Source organism: Lepisosteus oculatus, unplaced genomic scaffold (assembly GCF_040954835.1).
Source record: "Lepisosteus oculatus isolate fLepOcu1 unplaced genomic scaffold, fLepOcu1.hap2 HAP2_SCAFFOLD_45, whole genome shotgun sequence".
Lineage (NCBI taxonomy): Eukaryota > Metazoa > Chordata > Actinopteri > Semionotiformes > Lepisosteidae > Lepisosteus > Lepisosteus oculatus.
Window position 1 is genome coordinate 1,244,567 of NW_027167988.1, and position 14,928 is coordinate 1,259,494.

The 14,928-nt window shown below is 42.5% G+C and overlaps 6 non-coding genes across 6 annotated transcripts; 4 read left to right on the plus strand and 2 right to left on the minus strand.

Annotated features, from left to right (window-relative positions):
* Positions 1–1,246: 1,246 nt before the first annotated feature.
* Positions 1,247–1,318, minus strand: trnar-ucu (transfer RNA arginine (anticodon UCU)). The gene has a single exon. It is a non-coding gene; the product is annotated as a tRNA-Arg (tRNA).
* A 2,178-nt stretch (positions 1,319–3,496) lies between these two features.
* LOC138229585 (U5 spliceosomal RNA) lies at positions 3,497–3,609 on the plus strand. Its single transcript, XR_011185995.1, has one exon. It is a non-coding gene; the product is annotated as a U5 spliceosomal RNA (small nuclear RNA).
* A 115-nt stretch (positions 3,610–3,724) lies between these two features.
* Positions 3,725–3,866, plus strand: LOC138229462 (U4 spliceosomal RNA). Its single transcript, XR_011185873.1, has one exon. It is a non-coding gene; the product is annotated as a U4 spliceosomal RNA (small nuclear RNA).
* A 6,225-nt stretch (positions 3,867–10,091) lies between these two features.
* Positions 10,092–10,173, minus strand: trnas-gcu (transfer RNA serine (anticodon GCU)). The gene has a single exon. It is a non-coding gene; the product is annotated as a tRNA-Ser (tRNA).
* A 378-nt stretch (positions 10,174–10,551) lies between these two features.
* On the plus strand, positions 10,552–10,625 carry trnat-agu (transfer RNA threonine (anticodon AGU)). Its single transcript has one exon. It is a non-coding gene; the product is annotated as a tRNA-Thr (tRNA).
* Positions 10,626–14,323: 3,698 nt separating this feature from the next.
* Positions 14,324–14,396, plus strand: trnar-ccu (transfer RNA arginine (anticodon CCU)). Its single transcript has one exon. It is a non-coding gene; the product is annotated as a tRNA-Arg (tRNA).
* Positions 14,397–14,928: the final 532 nt, after the last annotated feature.

Here is a 14,928-nt window from a genome sequence, read left to right on the forward strand (position 1 = left end):
GGCACCACTGGAATTCGGACTCAGGATCTCCTGTTTAAGAGACAAGCGCTTTAACCAACTAAGCCACGGCGCCCCGGGAGGGTTGTCCTTTTGCAGCCACTTGGACACACCACTCAGACACATCTGCATTCGGTGTGTGCTCCGCCTGCTCGCTGAGCAAGTTGCCACCTTTACATACAATAGCAACATCGACACCAAGAGAAAGGATGACAAATGGCTTTTATCTGGAACTTTTCATGTCCAAGGAGCTCAATGTGCTTTCTGTGTACAACAGGGCCACTGAACTCCACACTGGCCACTGAACCACAGCAGTGGCTTGCTGGCTTGACATCTCCCAAGGAAAATGTTGAAATCGCATGTGGAACAGGAAAATGACCCTCGAGTACGAGGGGAAAAAAAAGAAAAAGATCATCTGGAGCGTGCCAACCCATGTCCGGACAGCCCAGTTTCATCGACGAGGTGGCTGAGTGGTTGAGGTGATGGACTGCTAATCCATTGTGCTCTGCACGCATGGGTTCGAATCCCATTCTCATCGCTCTCCATGTCTGACACGTGTGCCTGTTCGACGTCGGCCCTCCTGTTGTTTGCTCTGGTGCTAGAGCCGTACATTTTCTAGCGGTGGCTGAACATGGTATAGTAGGCCAACGTCGGTATCGAGCAGTGACAGTAACAGTACTTACTGCGCCCCATAAGAAATCGTTTGTCCCTGTTCAAAAGAGATTGTGCGATGTCCTGCGGCGTTCGCAAAGCAAACCTTTGACAGTTTGAAAAGAGGAATTTATTCTGCTTACTGTGCGTGCAGTAGTTACAAAGTTGAACGTCTTTACACGATCTGCTGCAGTTTTCAGTGGGCGGGCTTTGTCAAATGGCTTGAAAAAACGCACTGTGTTTCGGCTCGGTAAACATCATGAGCAGTGTCCTGCATGTTTTCTGTGTATAGCTGTCTTTTAACGCATACAGAATTCATTCGAAATCATTGATTTCTCCAATTAACAAGGGTCCCTTTTTGAACCTGCGAGAAGCATTCTTTCAATGTAACAGATTTACTCCGGGGAAAGCCAGCATGACATTGAGAGTAGCTCAAGCTTTCAGCACCCGTATCGGACTGCGTGTATGCAGACACCGCTCAGAATCCCCTGTAAGATTCTCCCTCAATTCCGTTTTTCAGTGCTTTAGCGCTTTCAAAAGGCTTCGCTTTGCTAGTCACAATCCAAGGCTCATGACAGCATTTGAAAACATTCGCCACTGCGTTGGCCAGGAATCAAACCCGGGTCAACTGCTTAGAAGGCAGTTATGCTCACCACTATACCACCAACGCACACCCACAGGAAGCCTGCAGGACACCACCAGAGAATGCTTTTTTTAATTTTTTTTTTATTAAACATAGAATTTACAAATACAAATACAACAAAAGGATCAGAGTCATGTACAAGAGAAAAAAAACGCAGCAGAAAAAAGCATTTAACTACCAGAGGTAATTAAGTAATTATGTGATCAAATTGTATATTTTACACGTATCATATTTTCCTTGCTTTAATATTTCTCAATTATTTATAAACTTTAGTTTCAACATGCATGCATTTCCTGTAAAAAATAAAACTCAGCACACAGTTTTTCTTTTAACAACATTTCGAGTACCTCTGGCATTCATGAAAAAGACATACACAAAAGCAAATAACTAACTCTAAGACTGTCTAAACTATTGAGTTTTTCAAAGAACCAGAACTATAACAGTCCTTAACACTTAACTACACCATTCCAAACTAACACTAAAGAAACACTAGTATATACTGGTATAACAAATATAACCAAACATAATCATTAACTGAGCAGTCACTGGGAGCAAATCTCCTTCCCGTCCACAAAGGCCCTCGCTCCCACAAAGTAGGCTCTCCTCCCCTCTCTTCTGGCAGCTTCAACCTGGGGCCACAGCTGGTTCCTGGTGCTCCTGTCCGCGGCAGACAGGTCCTCTGCAAACCTCAGTTTGTTCCCATTCAAATACTCATTCCCCCTCGCCGCTCGCCACAGTATGTCCCTCGCCGTCCTCTTGGTGAACTGTATTATAATCGATCTGGGGCGCACTTGCTCAGTTCGCTCAGACATGTTCGCTCTCCCGAGCCTGTGAACAAAGTCAATGGCCGATATTACGTCCTCCTGGTCCGGCAGGGTCCTTTTACAGATACCCTTCACTGTTGCAACAAGGTCCTTATCACGTTCCTCTTTAACTCCAAATAATTTTAAATTCCATCATCGGCGGTATCTATCTACATCGTTCACTTTCAATTCAAGTTCTTTAATATGCTTTTCTTGTTCGGTATTTACTTGTTTAAGAACTTTTACTTCACTCTTTAAGTCTTCAACCTCTTTAAACACACAGTCCATGGACTTTTTATGACTTTCGATTGCGACTGTATTAGATCGAATCATTTCCTTCAGCTCACCCTTGCTCTGTGCCATCATGTTGAAGATGTTGGTCTGGAGCTCCTCCAGCGTCAGCTCGCCCCTTCCTCTCTTGGCTGCCGGGGTTTTCACAGGTGTGCTGGGCAGGGACTCCGGCTCTTCCTCTGAGTCTCACTTGGGCTGCGAGCGCTCGCGTACGAGCGCATCTCCAGCACTCTTTCCACGTCCCCTCCAGCTGCTTCACTTTTCCCTTTAGTTGCCATCAATTTTCTTGTAGTGCTATACATATACGATTGAGGTATCTTAGATTTCTCCTTCGAAGACCCAGCACTCTCTTTTCTTTTCTCAGTGTTACTCATATCGAAATTCTTAAATCTAACTACCAACTACTGTTAAGTCCTTATTTTTCAGTAGTCAAAAAAAGCAAAAATTAACATTCAGGTCATGAAAAACTCAAAAAAAACTCCTCAACCACTAAACTTTACCTCCCACCCCTGAGCGCCATCTTGAACGCCCCTACCACCAGAGAATGCTCACGATTTCGGAAGCTGTCTCCGGGACGTGCTAATTCCGCACATCCTGAATAAATCATGATATAGTTAGTTGCTGTAGCTAGACGTTCAAATGAGTTTCATGGCCAGATGGACTGTTTCCTCCAGCGGTATAGTATTGCAGTGAGACAGCACGATGCCTGCAAGACTATGTCACGCTAAACGCCACAGATTTCCGAGGGTTAGGGTTAGGGTTAGGCTCTTGTTATGGCGATTGTGGCCGTCTGCTCTACGAGTCCTCGGTCTCCGCCTGTCTGATTGGCGCTCTTTTCTTTGGGGGGCGGGAAGTGTCCGGCTGCAGGGGATCTTGGGACCTCGCTTTGCATAGCGGCTTCCCAGAGTGCGTCGTTTCTGGCACAGTGTGGCCGGGTGTTTTCCGAGTTATCGAACGGATTGGGCACGCTTGCAAACCGAGAGCCGCAGGCGATGAGCCCGGAGCTGAACGGGCCCCACTGGCTCATTTGTAAGGCCAGGTGCATTGCCAACCACGACCGGCAGGGCAGAGGCCTTGAAGGCGGCCTGGGCTCCTGCAGCTGTGCAGCCACACACTCTGGTTTCTCTTCATCTCGTACAAATCTTTCGCCTTTTACTAAAGATTTCCGTGGAGAGGAGCATGAATTCCATGCAATTTTTGTGCTTCCCTGCCTTCGGGTGGGGCGCAGCTGGGCTGGTCAAAGAGAGAAAACAGAAATATGAAGCATTTCAGCAACGACATGCCATGAGACGATTGATAACGATTTCCATAGGATCCCCGCGGTTGCCTGGCAACCGTCAGCTTTGCGCAGTGGCAGTATCGTAGCCTGTGAGGTTTAGCCGAGGCGCGATTATTGCTAGTTGAAAACTTTTCCCAATACCCCGCTTCCGCTGGTTTGCAATGCAATCGGCGAAAGCAATTTTTGACAGTCTCGTCAGAGAATGAGGAAGGTGTTTAAAGACAGATTTTGTCATGGTAACATCATGGTAGAATGAAACGAGCTTGTTACGTCTCAACAGAAACGCTCTTTAGCTCTTTCAGCGTTATGCAGAGAACAGCGTCTGTCGAGATCACTTTTGAGTCAGCGCGAAACGCCGTGTGCTGTCAGTTTGATTTCATATTGCTCGTAGCGGCGCCCGGCTTTTGTCTGTCAAACGTTAGGTTGCGCTTCTTCATGCTGCATCGTCGGCATGAGTGGAGCTTTTTAAATGTCTGTACTTAATGCGCCCCATAAGAAATGGTTTGTCCCCGTTCAAAAGAGATTGTGCGATGTCCTGCAGCATTCGCAAAGCAAACCTTTGACAGTTTGAAAAGAGGAATTTATTCTGCTTCCTGTGCGTGCAGTAGTTACAAAGTTGAACGTCTTTACACGATCTGCTGCAGTTTTCAGTGGGCGGGCTCTGTCAAATGGCTTGGAAAAACGCACTGTTTCGGCTCGGGAAACATCATGAGCAGTGTCCTGTATGTTTTCTGTGTATAGCTGTTGTGGGCATTTCTCTGTTGTTGATTCTTATTTTGTGTGTAACAAAGTGGCATTTTCATGTCCGGACGGGGAGACTTTATCATTCCGACATGAAGCCACCCTTAAGTCCTCTGAGGCGTGTCTGTCTGCAAGGCTTGTATTTTGGAAATGTTTTTTTGAAACGGAGAACGACTTTGAAATAGGCTTCCGCCGGCGCCTCGCGATCCAGGTAAGATTGTAGCAAGAACGCAGTGGGGACGGGGCTTGCTGTAGTCGTGGCCGAGTGGTTAAGGCGATGGACTAGAAATCCATTGGGGTCTCTCTGCGCAGGTTTGAATCCTGCCGACTATGTTGTCCGCCTCCAGTCGGTGTGTTCCGGCGCAAGCAAAGAAGCGCGAATGAGGAATGGGCCCCTGAGACAGTCATTTGCCTGTTTCACAAATGATCGTATTTTACTAGAGATTCTGTTTGGGATTCAGATGTGCATTCGGACAGCAATCCCTTTCAAGAAATGATACGTTCTGGATGAAGTCAAAGGTGCTGGAACACTGTATTTAGGATGTGTTTGCAGTGATTGTGTGTCTCCTGCTTCAACGCAGTGATATATAGATGTGCTCCTGTAATTTATTGGTACAAGCCCAGGGCAGTAAGCAGTCTGAGGATTTATTTCCAGACGGCATAGAGCAGTGAAGCAGTGAAGTAGTGCAACACACTGGATCATTATATTATTTGAATCTATTCTACTTAAATTATTACATTATACACAACTTGAGTTCATTTTAAAAATTAAAAGGTAATGAAAGGAATGCATGAGGAAGATTATACAGATATGCATGTGATAATCTTCCTTTTATCATGTAGTGCGTCATTTGGACACTTTGTGGGCTTGAAATACAAAGAAAATCATGTTCTATGGTACAAGATAAATACAAAACTTAAGATTTTATTTTAATTAGATTTGTTTATAAAGCATAAGCAATCATTTAATACATTAATATATGTGAAAATGACATTTTAGCATCATATTACATACAGGTCTCTAGCTTCAACACAGTGATATATATATATACTCAGTGATTTATTGGTACATGCCCAGGTCAATAATCAGAATGAGGATTTATTTCCAGACGGGCTACAGGTAGTGTTGTGAAATACTTCAACACACTGGATCGCAGATTTAGACCCCCTGCACTCTTACTCCTTAAAAACCAAAGAAATGAAGATATGTAGCAATCACATTGCAACAGGGCTGACAGTGACTTAATGCTTATACTAGTGGACTTCTGGTACCTTTAGGGTACGGTGTTCCCTGAAGGGCTCTCAAACCCCGCATTTCAGATGCCTAGCTGTTTCGCTGATGTGTTGCACCTCAGAATCACTTTTAAACCTTACCTCTGGTATCTTTAATCCCTATTGCTCAACGCATGGTGAAAGTATTGCATAAATGTGTCTGAAAATGAGCAATGGGCACCTGAGAGACTCATTTGCCTGTTTCACAAATGATCAAATTTGACTAGAGATTCTGTTTGGGATTCAGTTGTGCATTCTGACAGCAATCGCTTTCAAAAAACGATAAATTCTGGATGAGGTCAAGGTGCAGGAACACTGTATTTAGGATGTGTTTGCACTTATTCTGTGTCTCTAGCTTCAACACAGCGATATATGTATATGCTCACTGATTTTTTGGTACATGCCCAGGGCAATAATCATTATGAGGAATTATTTCCAGATGTGCTAGGGGTAGTGTTGTGAAATACTTCAACACACTGGATCGCAGGTTTAAACCGCCTGCACTCTTACTCCTTAAAAACCAACAAATGCAGATATGTAGCAATCATATTGTAGCAGACACTCATTTGCCTGTTTCACAAATGATCATATTTTACTAGAGATTCTGTTTGGGATCCGGATGTGCATTCTGACCGCAATCTCCTTATCGCGGCTTTGCCCTTCTTGGCTCTTTGGACAATATCTCTATCTTGTGGTCGTTGTTGGTAATGTCTAGACAACATCTCCATCTTGTGGTCGTTGTTGGTAATGTCTTCTTATGCCCTTTTTTATTTTAATTCTCTATTAGTTGATTCTAGAATCTCTACAATGGAGTTGAAAACATCAGTTTTATAGCAGACAATATGACATTATTTATAGTCCAATTAGAAACTTATTACCCTGTTTTTAACATAATAACAAATTAAAATTGATTAAAACTAAGTTTGGAACACCAGGGAACATAACAAATGATTTTTAGGAAAACCATGAGGTTCTCTGTGTCCGATGCCTGCAAGGGGAGAAAGCTAGAATCCTTTGATTTTTTCAAAATTTGAAAATAAACATCATTTAACAACAGCTTTCATTCCTAGGAGTGAAAAACAACCATTTTTGAAGACATATTAGTTTCTAAAACACTACAATAAAGTTAAAAACATCCGTTTTATATTACATTATTTTGTGTGAAATTTGTCATTTTTTGCACTATTTTTAATAAAATCTCTAATTAAAAGTGATTAAAATTAAGTTTGGAACAACAAGGAACACAAAAAAAAAGATTTTAAGGAAAAAAATGATGTCTTCTGTGCCAGGTGCCTGCAAGGGGAGAAAGCTAGAATCCTACCCAGGCTCCTGGAGCTCTGTCCTGGCTAAAGGAGGGTGAATCCATCCCCTTCAAAGCTCCATGAAAAAATGATATTTTTAAATTTGAAAAAAAAAACATTATAGAACAACATCTCTTGGTCCACAGAGAGCAACAATCCAACTTTGATGAAAATCCATTGACTGATCCCCGAATCCTGAAGTTTCTTCGCATGATATCAGGCTTGCAACCACTTTCTGGAAAACGATGAAAAATGCCAAAAATGAAAAAGAAGTTATCAATTCTAGAGCCTAAGAGGAAAACAAGACAAATGTATATCTCCAAATAATTTTATGTGCTTCAGAAGAGCCCAGGAAAGTTTTTTGCATACATGAAACCACACCCGTTTGCACGTAAGCAGACATGGTTGCACAAACGACTGCATGAAAGCACGCGTGCATGCGAAGTCATCCTGTTAAGCATTTGAAAAGCCGCACCACGGCGCACTTGAAATAGCTCTTACATTAGTGGTCAACGCAGGAATCGCCTTTTTATTTACGCTCTTACCAACGCGATGGAAAGCAAAACAAACATTCAAATGCTCAACAGGATGATTTTGCATGCACGCGTGCTTTCATGCAGTCGTGTGTGCAACCATGTCTGCTTACATGCAAACGGGCGTGGTTTCATGTATGCAAAAAACTTTCCTGGGCTCTTCTGAAGCACATAAAATTATTTGGAGATATACATTTGTCTTATTTTCCTCTTAGGCTCTAGAATTGATAACTGTTTTTTCATTTTTGGCATTTTTCATCATTTTCCAGAAAGTGGTTGCAAGCCCGATATCATGCGAAGAAACTTCAGGATTCGGGGATCAGTCAATGGATTTTCTTCAAAGTTGGATTTTTGCACTCTGTGGACACAGAGATGTTGTTCTATAATGTTTTTTTTTTTCAAATTTAAAAATATCATTTTTTCATGGAGCTTTGAATGGAATGGATTCACCCTCCTTTAGCCAGGACAGAGCTCCAGGAGCCTGGGTAGGATTCTAGCTTTCTCCCCTTGCAGGCACCTGGCACAGAAGACAATATTTTTTTCCTTAAAATCTTTTTTTTTTGTGTTCCTTGTTGTTCCAAACTTAATTTTAATCACTTTTAATTAGAGATTTTATTAAAAATAGTGCAATAAATGACTAATTTCACAAAAATTAATGTAATATAAAACGGATATTTTCAACTTTATTGTAGTGTTTTAGAAACTAATATGTCTTCAAAAATGGTTGTTTTTCACTCCTATGAATGAAAACTGTTGTTATATGATGTTTTTTTTTTCAAATTTTAAATGATCATTTTTTCATGGAGCTTTGAAGGGGATGGATTCACCCTCCTTTAGCCAGGACAGAGCTCCAGGAGCCTGGGTAGGATTTTAGCTTTCTCCCCTTGCAGGCACCTGGCACAGAAGACATCATTTTTTTCCTTAAAATCTTTTTTTTTTGTGTTCCTTGTTGCTCCAAACTTAATTCTATTCACTTTTAATTAGAGATTATATTAAAAATAGTGCAATAAATGACTAATTTCACTAAAAATACTAAAAGTAATATAAAACGGATGTTTTTAACTTTATTGTAGTGTTTTAGAAACTAATATGTCTTCAAAAATGGTTATTTTTCACTCCTAGGAATGAAAGCTGTTGTTATATGATGTTTATTTTCAAATTTTGAAAAAGCAAAGGATTCTAGCTTTCTCCCCTTGCAGGCATCGGACACAGAGAACCTCATGGTTTTCCTAAAAATCATTTTTTATGTTCCCTGGTGTTCCAAACTTAGTTTTAATCAATTTTAATTTGTTATGTTACAAACAGGGTAATAAAGTCTTAATTGGACTATAACTAATGTCATATTGTCTGCTACAAAACTGATATTTTCAGCTCTATTGTAGAGATTCTAGAATCAACTAATAAAGAATTGAAATAAAAAAAGGGCATAAGAAGACATTACCAACAACGACCACATGATGGAGATATTGTCTAGACATTACCAACAAGGACCACAAGATGGAGATATTGTCTAGACATTACCAACAACGACCACAAGATGGAGATATTTTCCAAAGAGGCAAGAGGGGCAAAGCTGCGATAAGGTAAAATCATTTTTTGAAAGAGATTGTTGTCAGAATGCACATCCGTATCCCAAACAGAATCTCTAGTAAAATATGATCATTTGTGAAACAGGCAAATGAGTGTCCGCTACAATATGATTGCTACATATCTGCATTTGTTGGTATTTAAGGAGTAAGAGTGCAGGTTTAAACCTGCGATCCAGTGTGTTGAAGAATTTCACAACACTACCTCTAGCACATATGGAAATAAATCCTCATAATGATTATTGCCCTGGGCATGTACCAAAAGATCAGTGAGCATATATATATATATATCACTGGGTTGAAGCTAGAAACACAGAATAACTGCAAACACATCCTAAATACAGTGTTCCAGCACCTTTGACCTCATCCAGAACGTATCATTTCTTGAAAGGGATTGCTGTCCGAATGCACATCTGAATCCCAAACAGAATCTCTAGTAAAATACGATAATTTGTGAAACAGGCAAATGACTGTCTCAGGGGCCCATTTCTCATTGTCAGACACATGTATGCAATGCTTTCACTGTGCATTGAGCAATAGGGATCAAAAACACCGCAGGTAAGGTTAGAAGTCATGTTCTATGATCATTTCTTTCAGCATTAGGGACTAAATATACTAAACGTATGATGCTAAAATGTTATTTTTACATATATTAATGTAATAAATGATTGCTTATGCTTTATAAGCAAATCTAATTATAATAAAAGCTTAAGTTTTGTATTTATCTTGTACCATAGAACATGATTTTCTTTGTATTTCAAGCCCACAAAGTGTCCAAATGATGCACCTTTGACCTCATCCAGAACGTATCATTTCTTGAAAGGGATTGCTGTCCGAATGCACATCTGAATCCCAAACAGAATCTCTAGTAAAATACAATCATTTGTGAAACAGGCAAATGACTGTCTCAGGGGCCCATTTCTCATTGTCAGACACATGTATGCAATGCTTTCACTGTGCATTGAGCAATAGGGATCAAAGACAGAATAGAAACAGACGAGGATGGGATTTGAACCCATGCGTGCAAAGCACAATGGATTAGCAATCCATCGCCTTAACCACTCGGCCACCTCGTCAACAACACTGGGCTGTCCTAACTGGGTTGGCGCGCTCCAGATGATCTTTTTCTTTTTTTTCCCTCGTACTCGAGGGTCATTTTCCTGTTCCACATGCGATTTCAACATTTTCCTTGGGAGATGTCAAGCCAGCAAGCCACTGCTGTGGTTCAGTGGCCAGCGTGGAGTTCAGTGGCCCTGTTGTACACAGAAAGCACATTGAGCTCCTTGGACATGAAAAGTTCCAGATAAAAGCCATTTGTCATCCTTTCTCTTGGTGTCGATGTTGCTATTGTATGTAAAGGTGGCAACTTGCTCAGCGAGCAGGCGGAGCACACACCGAATGCAGATGTGTCTGAGTGGTGTGTCCAAGTGGCTGCAAAAGGACAGTGCTCCCGGGGCGCTGTGGCTTAGTTGGTTAAAGCGCCTGTCTAGTAAACAGGAGACCCTGGGTCTGAATCCCAGCAGTGCCTTTTTTTGTTCTGTCTTCTCGAACAGAACTGGTCATTATGGACAACCGCCTACGGCTAGACTTAATTAAATGCAAGTATTCATTTCCTGTCTTTAACACGACTTGTTTTTCTTAAAATGGATGCAACTTGCAAAACATGAAATACAAACCTTGCTAATCAGCGCTAGCAGCTGGCAAAAAAAAAAGAAGTAAGCAATGTTTTTTTTCTTTAACCTTAACCCTCCTAATGGAGAAGAGTTAAACGACCGAGTCTATGCAGCTTAAACGGTGCGCACGTCGGGTTCTTAGCTGAAAGGGTGGTAAATCACGCTCACCCCAGTCCTTAATCTTTTAAAGAGGATACAAAATTGAACCTAGTCGCCACATCACATACATCCTGTTCAATGATAAAAAGGTAACATCTATCCTCGCTCCAGAGTAAATCTCACGTTGAGGGCATATTTTTTTTCACTTTACCGTGAATCGGGCTCGGCTGCACAGAGGAGAGAGCAGAGCAATGAGGTCACGGGGACAGGGGAGTCACACGCTGGCGGTTTGAATACGCGGAAGATCACTGAGGGATCCACAGTATATGGACCCTCCGTGCGCAATCAGTCCGCACTCCGGACTCTGAATCCTGCCATCCGAGTTAAGATCTCGGCAGAACCTGAAGCGCAGTTCCTTCTTAAAACGTAATCTGGTGAGTATTTCTAGAATCGTACTTGTATAGATGCAGCCTTTAATGTGTTGCTAGGTTAAAATTGATGACTTCTTGTATTTCAGTAGGCAACTGCCCTCTTGATTTCAGATTGAATTTCTTTATTACAGGGGCGCTTTTATGATGACAGAGTCATATTCAGGTACTTTGCTTGATGGAGGAAGCTCATTTCGGACTCTGTGATCTGCTCACCTGGAAAGGTCTGCTGTACTACTACAAGAGAGAAGTAGAGTCTGGAAGAAGGGACAATTTTATGATGCTTTGGAAGGTAGTTTTTTTTTCTTTGAAATCGAAATGAATCAGAATATCAGAGCAAAAGACAAACTCTTGGTTTGGTTTAAAGAGATATGGTTTTAAAACAGACAAAATGTAGAAAACAGGTGTTTCTCACTTTTGGAAAAGAATGGACCGGGGGTATTTTACTAGTTGCAGTGCTGAGCTCACCGGGTTGCAGTCCTGCAGTGTTGCACCAGGGTCAGTGGTGCAATGGATAACACGTCTGACTACGGATCAGGAGATTGTAGGTTCGACTTCTGCCTGGCTCGGGTCGTTTTTAAACGCATCAGGCTACTCCCTAAGTAGCCTGTGCTACTTACTGTATTGTAATTGTACCCAGTAAGAGATTTCCTTCATGTAAATGAACTGCACCTGACAGCTTTAGAAAAACACCTGGGCTCAGTACGGTGCTGAGAGCTCAGCGTTGCTGTTGTTCTAATTAGCACGCACTGCATCGGCTATGAACCCGAACTTTTCAATTATTCCGATCAGTAAGTCAACACGTAGTCCACATGAAAGGTAGAAATATTCTCTTGTCTGTCTCTTGTTTGTATAGAACTGAATGTCACTGACAATGTACTGTTAGTTTTAATTGAAGAACGGCATTTGTGTTCAAATATACCAGACAAGTTTACGTAACTGCTCATGCGACACTCAGTTGTAATTAGTCAAGAAATAAAGTCGAACAACAACTGCGAGTTTGATTCTGAACGTATGAAATTGCAGCGCCTTTTACTTCCATTGACAAATGATAGAGATTCGAAGAGAGATCCTTCAGACCAGCAAGTAAACCCACGGCTATTTCGGTTTTCTATCTAGGCAACGTTGGTGTCTGCAATAGCATACATGAAAGCGTGATGCAATTTCTGTGGCTACATTTGTTGCACGTCATGCACAGTAAGAGTGTTTCTAACACCAAATAAAAAGTCAACAATTAGCGATCACGCCTTCGCCTCAGTTAACCCACTGAAACCCTTGCTGTTAACAGTTCTTTACTGCGTGCTTTACGAGCACCTACATATCGTGTTGGTTCTTTCAGCTTTATTCATTAGGTTTTCAAAGGCATAAGTAGAGCACCAGAGGTGCGAACGCAGAATGTGTGGTAATCTGAAGAACTGCTTTCCATGGCAGCGGGTCCAAGCGATTTAGCGTTTTTACAGTACCGGGAAAGGAGAAGCGGCACTTTGCCTTTGCCGCGCAGGCACAAGGCGACGTGCGGCAGACGCCGGAGTCGGCAAGTTCCGAACCTGCGCGGGGAAGCCCCAACGCATTTCGAGTCCATCGCCTTAACCACTCGGCCATGACAAAAGCGAGCTCGCTGCCGCCGCATTCCTCCTATAATCTAACACGGAGTGCGAGGTGGCTGCGGAAACCTTTTTAAAGTCGCTCTCCGTTAAAAAAAAAAATACCTTTCACAAGATTCGTGCCGGCAGACAAACACGCCTCAGAGGGTTTAAGGCTGGCTTCACGTTCAAATGATAAAGTCCCCCAGTCCGGATGTCTAAATGCAACTTTGGCAGACAGAAAAAACATCAACAAACCACAAATGTGGAAAAGGATTTTACAAGCTGCACCACACTGCACTTTCAAAAGCATTTACATTCGTGTTAGACGCAGGAATTGCCTTTGATTTGCGCGCTTACGAACGCCATGGAAAACGAAACAAAACTAAAGCCCTCAGCTCCTGCACTTGATTATAATACCGTTACGTGTCGAAGGAGGAATTTACGTCATCCTACCACTGCAACACGGGGAACAGAGGGAAATGAGCACAATCTACGAATTGTCTCTAAACAGTCCCTACAGTTGTAAGACGCCTGGAAGCGTGCACCCCCATCATTAATCTTTGCGCATCTGTGCAAGGTAAACTCTGGAGCAGTCTCTGAAACGGCTCAAAGGAAACACGTGATTGATTCCATGAGCATCTGGGGTTCATTTCTTATTTACATTTAATTCAAGGGAAAGGCTTGGGTCAGTTTCAGACGGCCTCCAACAGCGAGATTCAAGCGTCCCACCTTCAGCCCAATCTGCGCCGCCAGAACGCCAATGGCTCCTCTGGTCTCCGGGGTGCGGTTGTGACTCCGTAACCTAAAGTGTTGGTGGCAGACAAATGGAGACTAACAGGTGATGTCCTAGGACATGACTACATTGTGACACTCGGTGGGGATGGTGACCATTGCTTGGAAAAGAGTGCGAGGCTCCTTTAGAAAAACATTTTGTTAACAGGCATTCTGCCTCAGCCTAAACACCTATAGCTTGCAAAGTGCATGGTATTAGACAGGCACCTCTGGAAGACCTTAAGAGTCTCTTAAACTAGTGATAGTAAGGTGTTCCCAATGGGCGATGTTCGGCTTTCAAATCATCTCTCCGTGGAAGCGCCGAGATGCAGCTGTTTAAGGCTTAGAAGCAGCTGACTGTTTCACTACCTAGCTGATCACTGTCAGTCAGGGAGCTCTGAGGTGAAAAGCCTGTCTGAGACAATTCGCCGTCGATCAGTTCAATATGTTCCGTAACAGCTCGGCGCACCTGAGATCATCTTGGTAGCCGTGTAGCTCAGATGAGTGAGAGCGTGTGTGTGTGTGTACCACCGTGATTGGATGCCGGTCCTTCTCAGGTCACAGTAAACCTTCTGCTGCCTAACTTCCCTAATTTTGGGGATCCCTTTGAAAAAGCAAAGGAAAAAAAAACTGGCTCTTCATCAGCGTGATCGACCCACCACCCCGTTTGCCCCAGTGGCCTAATGGATAAGGCACTGGCTTCCTAAGCCAGGGATTGTGGGTTTGAGTCCCACCTGGGGTGCTCCTGTCCATTTTTGAGTGTACAAATGTCCTTGCGATTTGCAAAGCTGCAACCCCACCTTACTCAGTGAGCGTCTCTGCTTTTCTCTCACATACAGTTGGGAGAAAAACTTTTGTAAACAGCCCTTCGGAATGATGTGGATTTCTGCATGAATGGCTCCTAACATGTGATCTTATCTTTATCATAATAAGTCATAATAATTAATAAAGAGAATCTGATTTAACAAACAACACACGCCCAACATTTGACATTGCTGTTTCTTTATTGAACAAATGGTTTAAACAATCAAGGTCATTGATGGAAAAAGTACGTGATCCTTTATATTAAGGAGCTAGTGGAACCTCCTTTATTGACAAAAACCTCAACCCCCACTTTCTGTAGCGGCTGGTCAGACCTGAGCAGCGGTTAGGAGGTATTTTGGCCTATTCCTCTATGCAAAACTGTTTCAGTTCATGTATATTTTTGGGATGTCTTGCGCTGAATGGCCTGCTTCAGATCACGCCACAGCACTTCAATGGGTTTGGGGTCAGGA